Source organism: Papaver somniferum, unplaced genomic scaffold (assembly GCF_003573695.1).
Source record: "Papaver somniferum cultivar HN1 unplaced genomic scaffold, ASM357369v1 unplaced-scaffold_135, whole genome shotgun sequence".
NCBI lineage: Eukaryota > Viridiplantae > Streptophyta > Magnoliopsida > Ranunculales > Papaveraceae > Papaver > Papaver somniferum.
In genome coordinates, this window is record NW_020622713.1 from 8,261,610 (window position 1) to 8,269,282 (window position 7,673).

Genomic DNA, 7,673 nt, shown 5'->3' on the forward strand with positions numbered 1-7,673 from the left:
CTAGTAATTTATTAAATATCATGTCGTTTTATTTTCACCGTACTACACAACAACGCACAACAGTAAAACACATTCCAAAACACACGACATAACCAAACTCGGCTTCACGTGGATGGGTAGTTGGGTGGGGCGGACAACTATACACCCCCAGCAATTAAACATGCTACTGGACAGGTCGGGTATTTAAGTAGGCAGAGCGTGCGTGCGTGCATCCACCGAGCCACTTATAATCATCGAGAAGGCGGGGAAGCCCAGGTTGTTTAAGTGTACACTAAAATCTCTGTTTCAGAATATTATTGGGACCATGTAAAATTATTCTTATATGGAGTTTATTTTTATATAGAGATAAATATTATAAAGATTAAGCCTAGTTGGGGCCAAAATTTTTTTATTCAGTTATGGAGTTTATTCCGTTATATAGTATTTTTTTTTGTATAGAAACATGTTTTGGAGGGGGTTCCCAATAGTTTTCCAAGGAAAGAAACCCTAGTTGGTCTTTTTAGGGATAAGTATTTTCTTTTCGGGTGTATAAACAGGTTCAAAGATAAGTCGAGATTTTTCTTTCAGGAATTACAAATCCGATCTGCGATCTTTTGTCTCCCCCCTATCAAATGTTCTAATCTTTTTGATTTTGTTTTAATTTATATTTATATTATAAGTTATGGTGAAATTGAGAATGATTTTCGAGAAAAGATATCAACCCGATGGAGCAGTATCAATTGTGAAATGCATAAATGCAATTGATGATGAAGAAGAACAGCACAAGGAAAGAGCTGTTTTGAAAAAAAGGAAACAACTTGATGGAGTAAGAGCTATTGAAATTGATGAAGAAAGAGCGATTCTGAGATGCAGAACTGAAATTGATGAAGAAGAAGAACAGAAGGATAGAGCTATTGTGAAAAAAGGTAAACAAATTGGTTTAGAAAAAGCAATTGTGATATGTAGAAATGAAATTGATGATGGAAAAAAAGAAGAGAACATGAAAGAAAGATTAACTGTGAAATTTGGAAAAAAAATTGATGAAACGGAGGTGAATGACAGGGAAAGATTGGTTGGAGGAAAAATCAATTATTATCAATCTCTCCTTCCCTCTCAATGTAAAGATCTTCCTGTGGATTTGATCGAAGGTATTCTGACGAGATTAGAAGCTCGGGAACTAATCAACTGCAGTTGCACGAGTAAGTTCTGGTACAACACAATTTATAACAATTCAAGATTTGCTACCTCGCACTTTGTTCAAAATCAAAATAAACCGAGTCTATTTTTAGATCTCTATAATGTATGCGTAGATACCAAAAACGCTTATTATTTCAGGGTCAAAGAGGTAGACAATGTTATTTGTGATGTTGCATGCATGACTATCTTAAATGTTCAAGGCACAATGGAAACAGTAGGTCATAGCAATGGTGTTAGACGAGCGGACAAACCCTATAAACGGGGTGTTCTAATGGTCATTAATCCGATTACGGCTGAACAATTTGGTTTCTACTATGCAACTCCTACTGGGTGCCTTTACTCGTGTAGTGGTTTTGGTTTTGATCCATTGTCGCAGGAATACAAGGCTGTTGTTATTTTTACGTCAGAAACCAGGGCCGAGTTTGTGTGCATGGTCTTTACATTGGGAACTGATTCATGGAGAAAGATGATTACTACTACTGCTGAAATCTCATCACCACCTGGTTCTCCTCCTTTTCGCAGCCGAATGGCAACTAAAGTTTTGACTAGAAAACCCACCCTTTGCGGAAGTGATCTTTTTTAGAGGGTAACTAACAAGGTTCGTAATAATAGCAGGACCGAAATGCTTCTCTTGTTTGACCTCCACAGCGAGAAGATTCAGTTCATTCGATTCCCAACTGAATGTACACGTATCCGCCGCCTGCGACGACGACAGCAACAATGAATCAGCACCATCAATACCTAGCAGTCGATCATTTTCTGGAATTCAAAGGATATCCATGTATTGCACGTTCTGAGAGGATAATGGTGAGCAACAGTGATCATATAGGACATCGTTGTGTTGCTCAGAGTAGTTTTTGCTGTTGCTGTTGCAAGGTTCATATGTATATATTAAAGGACAAGGTCAAGCAAGTATGGATCAAAGAGGAGACTTTTGATGTTCAAATTAAGTGTCCAGAAGATTTACTACCAGGTCCCTTCTGTTGTTTCTTTGGCACTTCTACAACTGTTGCTACCCCTCCTACGCGTGTGCTGGGTTTTTCCGATCAAGTGATATTGTCTTGGTTTACTGGGGACGATCTTCTATTGTACAATTTGCGAACGAAAGATCTAGATGTTGTAATGGTCGCCCGCTACGGTTCTCGTTTGATTCCCTCATGCCTATGATACGGGGATACTGATACGGTGATACTGATATGGGGATTCGTCAATTTTTCATAAAATTGGGATACGGGATATAGTGAGATACGTGTATTTATTAAAAAATATTTAATATGATAATAATTCTTTATACAAAAAAATCATAAAATAAAAAATCCAATATATACTATTTTGAATATTAAAGTGAGCAAACATCAATTTTTCAGCATTTTGAGTTTTAGTCTTACTTATGTTAATTGAATGGATAAAAACATATGTACTCCGATTTTCCTCTAAACAACATGAAGAACATGACTACCTAATAAGCCGTAAAGCTAGATTTTTCTAACACCGTTTTTTTTTGAAGCACCATGAAAATAAATACCAAGCCTTTTTTCTTGATAGTCAATAAGTTATTAGGTTTAGATATAATTATTCTATATGTTCATGAGTACAAATATCTATAAATATTTAAATTTTATGTATAAATTTATAAATATATAGACTTTGTATAAAAAAAATGTTAGATTATAGGAAGTATCCCCTCATAGAGTATCTGAGAGGTATCCCATAGTATCCCCTATCCTTTTTGTAATTAAAAAAAAGGTGACACTTTAAATGGAGTATCTGATTCATATCCCCAGGTATTCCCAAGTATCTGATACTGATACGGTGCTGATACGGATACGTCATCAATTTTGAAGTATCTGTGCTTCATAGCCTCAGGCCGCCATGATATTTATCCCAGGGACATGGATTATCAGCTGCGCTCTCAAGTAAACAACATGGTTTCTCTAAGAACTTTCATTCCTGAAGGAGCTGAAACTAGTAAATTTAATTGTTATGATGATTTTAATTGTGCTCTTGACAAAAATATTGGTATGGGATATGTGATCAGGGGAAGAAACAGAAACTCGGTGAATATCTGTATTTTTGGTTAGTTTGTATTGTATTATTGCTCGACTCCTGTAATGGTAGTCCTGGTACTATTCTAGTTTTACTTGTATTATTATTTGACTCCAGTAATGGTGGTCAGTGTAAGATTCAAGTTTTAAGTTTTATTCAAGATATTTGCTTCAACTGAATATGCAATGCATTTACTTATATGCTCAAACAGATTAGTTATCTGAATGAAAGTAGGCACAATGTATTTGATTAGTTAGTTATTTGGATGAGAGCAGCCATAATGTTTTGTTTCCTGGGATCTCGCATAAAATTCCTGTATTTGAAGGTCTTATATGCTCAGCCTTACTTTCAAACGTCTTCAGGGTTTTAGATGCTTTGTTGGAGTTTATGGACATGGCGTCAGGTGCGGAGGAGGAATTGAGGCGAAATAGCAAAAGACTGAAAATCACATTGACCTTGTTTATCAACTCTACTGGCATAACAATGCGACTATCTATTTACTCAGCGTGTCACTTGCTGCAGTGGCTGTTGCCAAGACAAGAAAGGTACTTCTGATACAGTGTTGTGCTTATTTTTAACTAATGTTGACAGTTTACCTTCAGATGTTAACTAGTTTTTTGGATGACTAAATCCATCATTGAAACAATGAGAGTAAGATATTGTAGTCAAATTATAGGGGCTATATGGACAAGATGTGTGGATGAGAAAATGATTGAAGTCTGATATTTATCCCCAGTTCTCCGTGAAAGAGCTATACATTCAAGAGTAGTTTTGGAAAACCAATTCAGGGTGCATAAATCACTGAACTATTCCAGCATGCATGAAATAGTTTCTTTCCACTTATTTGATTTCGCAGGCCTGGTTGAATAATTTTTGAAGTGGAAAGAAGCTATGCTTTCGTGCTTATATGGGGCAACCTACATTTTTTCGTCAGAAAATTGTAACAAATGTCTGAATGTTATGTGGAATTACAGGAAAGGCAATAAGAAAGAGCTGCTGATGCCAAGAATGCGTGTTCAAACCGCTGCAGATGCCACTCGCCAAATGCTAACTAAAAAAGGTACACGGATCATCAATTATGTTAAGAATCTTTAAAGCAGGCATAATACTAATATACATCCTCTTATGGCTTCATGAAAAACAACAAAGAGAGTGGCTTTCGTTGTTCAAAATAGTAATTGCTGATTCTAATAACGCATTTTGGGAAGACACCACTTGCAAGACTTTAATGAAGCGATTGAAGAAATATGGCATGAGGATGATATGGGAGAAGACAAACACAAAAAGATGTTGCATCAAATAGACCAGGAATGCTTGGACGTTTACAAGCGAAAGGCTGGTGAAGCTGCAAATGCAAGAGAATTCCTTAAAGTTGGCTAATGCAGAATTGGAGCATTTTAAGCTTGCTTTAGCTCTCGGGTTGAAATATATTATACCAGTCGGGTCGCCAGGGAACATCAACAAACAATTAGCAGTTATACGTTTAAAACTAGAACATCTATCATTGTCTCTTTTTTTTTTTTGCTTGATAATACTCAAAATTTTATTAAGAACTCAAAATGTAACAAAACTTACAAGACTACCCTTGCATCAGGGAGGGCAAAACTAAGGGTGCACAGGAACCGAGCCGGACCGACGGACCGAACCGGAACCGATGGAACCGTACCTGATTTTGGACCGAACCGAGGTACAAGGTACAAGTACCGGTCCCAAAAATAGGAACCGAGCTCTGGGGGTACAGGTACACGGTCCAACACATGAACCGTCCCGTACCGGACGAAGTCCCGAATAATTCTGACCGTTAGATTTAGGGGATAAGGGATCTGTCTCAGCCATTGGATTAATAGGGGGTATATAAGCTCACTGTGAGAAGGAGAAGAAATTCTTAGGGTTTCAGTTCCCTTAATTTTTTCTCGTCTCTTCTCAGTACTTCTCTCTGAGAAGGAGAAGAAATTCTCCCCTTCTTCTGATCTTCATCTTCTCTGTTAACCTTCAATCAAACGATTAAAAGTTCAAACCGTATTACTTCGTCTGTCTCTTCGTTTTTAATTCCGGTGTGAAGAAAATTAGAAGAACAATTCCGGTGGTAACTAATTTTTAATTTTTTGATTTTAATTTTTGTATGCATGTCTGTGAATCTGTGATTGAGATTAACGGATTTTTGTTTTCTCTAGCGAGTAGCGGCTTAAAGGATTTTCTTCATCTCCCACCAAACCTTCATAGCGAGTAGCGGCTTAAAGGATTCACTGCAATCACCGTAAGATCTTTTTCTTCTTCATATGGATGTTGTTTCTTTTACACTTCTGAAACTAAATCTAGGCTTTTAGTGTTCTGTCACATTTTTGGATGATTTTTTTTGCTTTTAGATCTTTGATTCATGAGCAGTAGTTTAGCCGTGAAGATGGAAATGCTATTCTAAAGCTAGGGTTACCTAAAAATTTCTGTAATAGACTAATAGTTGTTTTTTAGTTTTGTGAATGCTGATAAAATGTTAACATGGGTGTTGAATTTGACTCTGAGTATTTAGTTTACCATTCTTTTGATTGAGTTAGTTTAAAGGCTATTGATGAATGTTTTTGAACAGTTATTATGAATCATACTTGAAATAGAAATCTAAATTGTTCACTTCCAGAGGTATTTGTATGGATTTTAACAAGTAATTAGATAACCAGTTCACAGAACCTTGTGTAGCCCACTCTTACCTCTGTAAGTATTCTTGCCTTTTGTTTCCGTGTCTCTATTTTGGGTTTGTTGAATTCCTGGCTAATTGTGTTTCATTAGCTTTTAATATTAATTCTGGGAAATCGAAGTAGAACATGCATTTTATCATACAATTTCAATGCATCTTTTTATAATTTTGAGCTTAACCACCAAATTTAGTGTTCCTATACGAGTTTTTAATTGACTGTATAAGATTGGGTCAGTCATTGTTAAGAGTGGCAATTTATAAGCAATGAGTTGCCAGATTTTGCCGATCATAAGCTACATTACCCCACTCTACAGGCCAAAGATTGAGACCAATTGAGAGCAATTGCCTGACAAGTAAAATCAAGGTACATTATCAAAGGCAGGAGCCGCAGGACTGCATCAATTGCACAAGGTAGAAAAATCCTGAACTTTACAATTTCATAACAGTAGAACATTTTTATCTTCTTCTATAGAATGGGAATCATTGACTAAAGAATTTTATGGAACGCATTGTACATAGCCTCTTTCTGATTACTGAACTTTATGTTATTTCTTAACTGCATGTCACACAAGTACTAGAAGCACATGTTAAACAGATTTCACAAATTACTAAACTTTAAATGTTCACATGTACTAGTTCACAGTAAATGATTGAAGCACTATAAATGATTGTTCACTGTTTACTAGATTACATGTTTTCTTCTTCTTATTCATGTACTAGTCCACTTTAAGGATTGAAGATAGTTAAATTTCATGTACTAGTTCACTGTTCACATGTATTATGTCTTATTCACTGAGCTCAAATACAGGAAGTGCCAACTTTGTCAGTGATGGAAATATGGCGTCATTTCACTCGGAGAAATGTTGAAGAACCCTCTTGCAATTACTGTGGAAGGACTTATAGGGCTAACATGTCCAGAAATGGAACTTCTGCCTTGTGGAATGCTTAGAAGTTGCAATAATGCTTAGAAGTTGTAACTTATGCAGTTATGCAGTTATGCTTATGCTTAATGAAATTATGCTTAGAAGTTAGAACTTATGCAGTTATGCACTTATGCTTATGCAGTTATGCTTAGAACAATGTTTTTAATATTTATGAACTTTTATATGTATGAAGTATGATACAATGTCTTTATTTCCTTTGAGGTCTTCATTTTATGCAGTTATGCTTTATGCATTTATGCTTCAGTTGAGTTCTTATTTCATTTCTTGTTTCATTTCATTTCATTTCTTGCAATTACTTTGGAAGGACTTATAGGGCTAACATGTCCAGAAATGGAACTTCTGCCTTGTGGAATGCTTAGAAGTTGTAACTTATGCAGTTATGCAGTTATGCTTATGCTTAATGAAATTATGCTTAGAACTTATGCAGTTATGCACTTATGCTTAGAACAATGTTTTTAATATTCATGAACTTTTATATGTATGATACAATGTCTTTATTTCCTTTAAGGTCTTCATTTTGTGCAGTTATGCTTTATGCATTTATGCTTCAGTTGAGTTCTTATTTCATTTCTTGTTTCATTTCATTTCTTGTTTCATTTCATTTCATTTCTTGTTTCATTTCTTGTTTCATTTCAGTCATAAGCTGGCATGGATGCATCAAGTCAAGCTCATGAAACAGCTACTCCTACACCTACCACTGCCACAGATACAGTTGTTGGATCCTCAATGCAACCAACAAATGAAGCAGCACATCCAGAGACAGCAGCAGTAGATGTAGAAGCTACTTCTACTCAAACGGGTGGTAGTAAGATAACTTC

The 7,673-nt window shown here is 35.9% G+C and overlaps 1 long non-coding RNA gene across 1 annotated transcript; it reads left to right on the forward strand.

The window, feature by feature from the left end:
* Positions 1–5,217: 5,217 nt before the first annotated feature.
* LOC113333954 lies at positions 5,218–6,883 on the forward strand. The gene is made up of 4 exons (XR_003352458.1): positions 5,218–5,308; positions 5,397–5,479; positions 6,226–6,322; positions 6,720–6,883. It is a non-coding gene; the product is annotated as an uncharacterized LOC113333954 (long non-coding RNA).
* Positions 6,884–7,673: the final 790 nt, after the last annotated feature.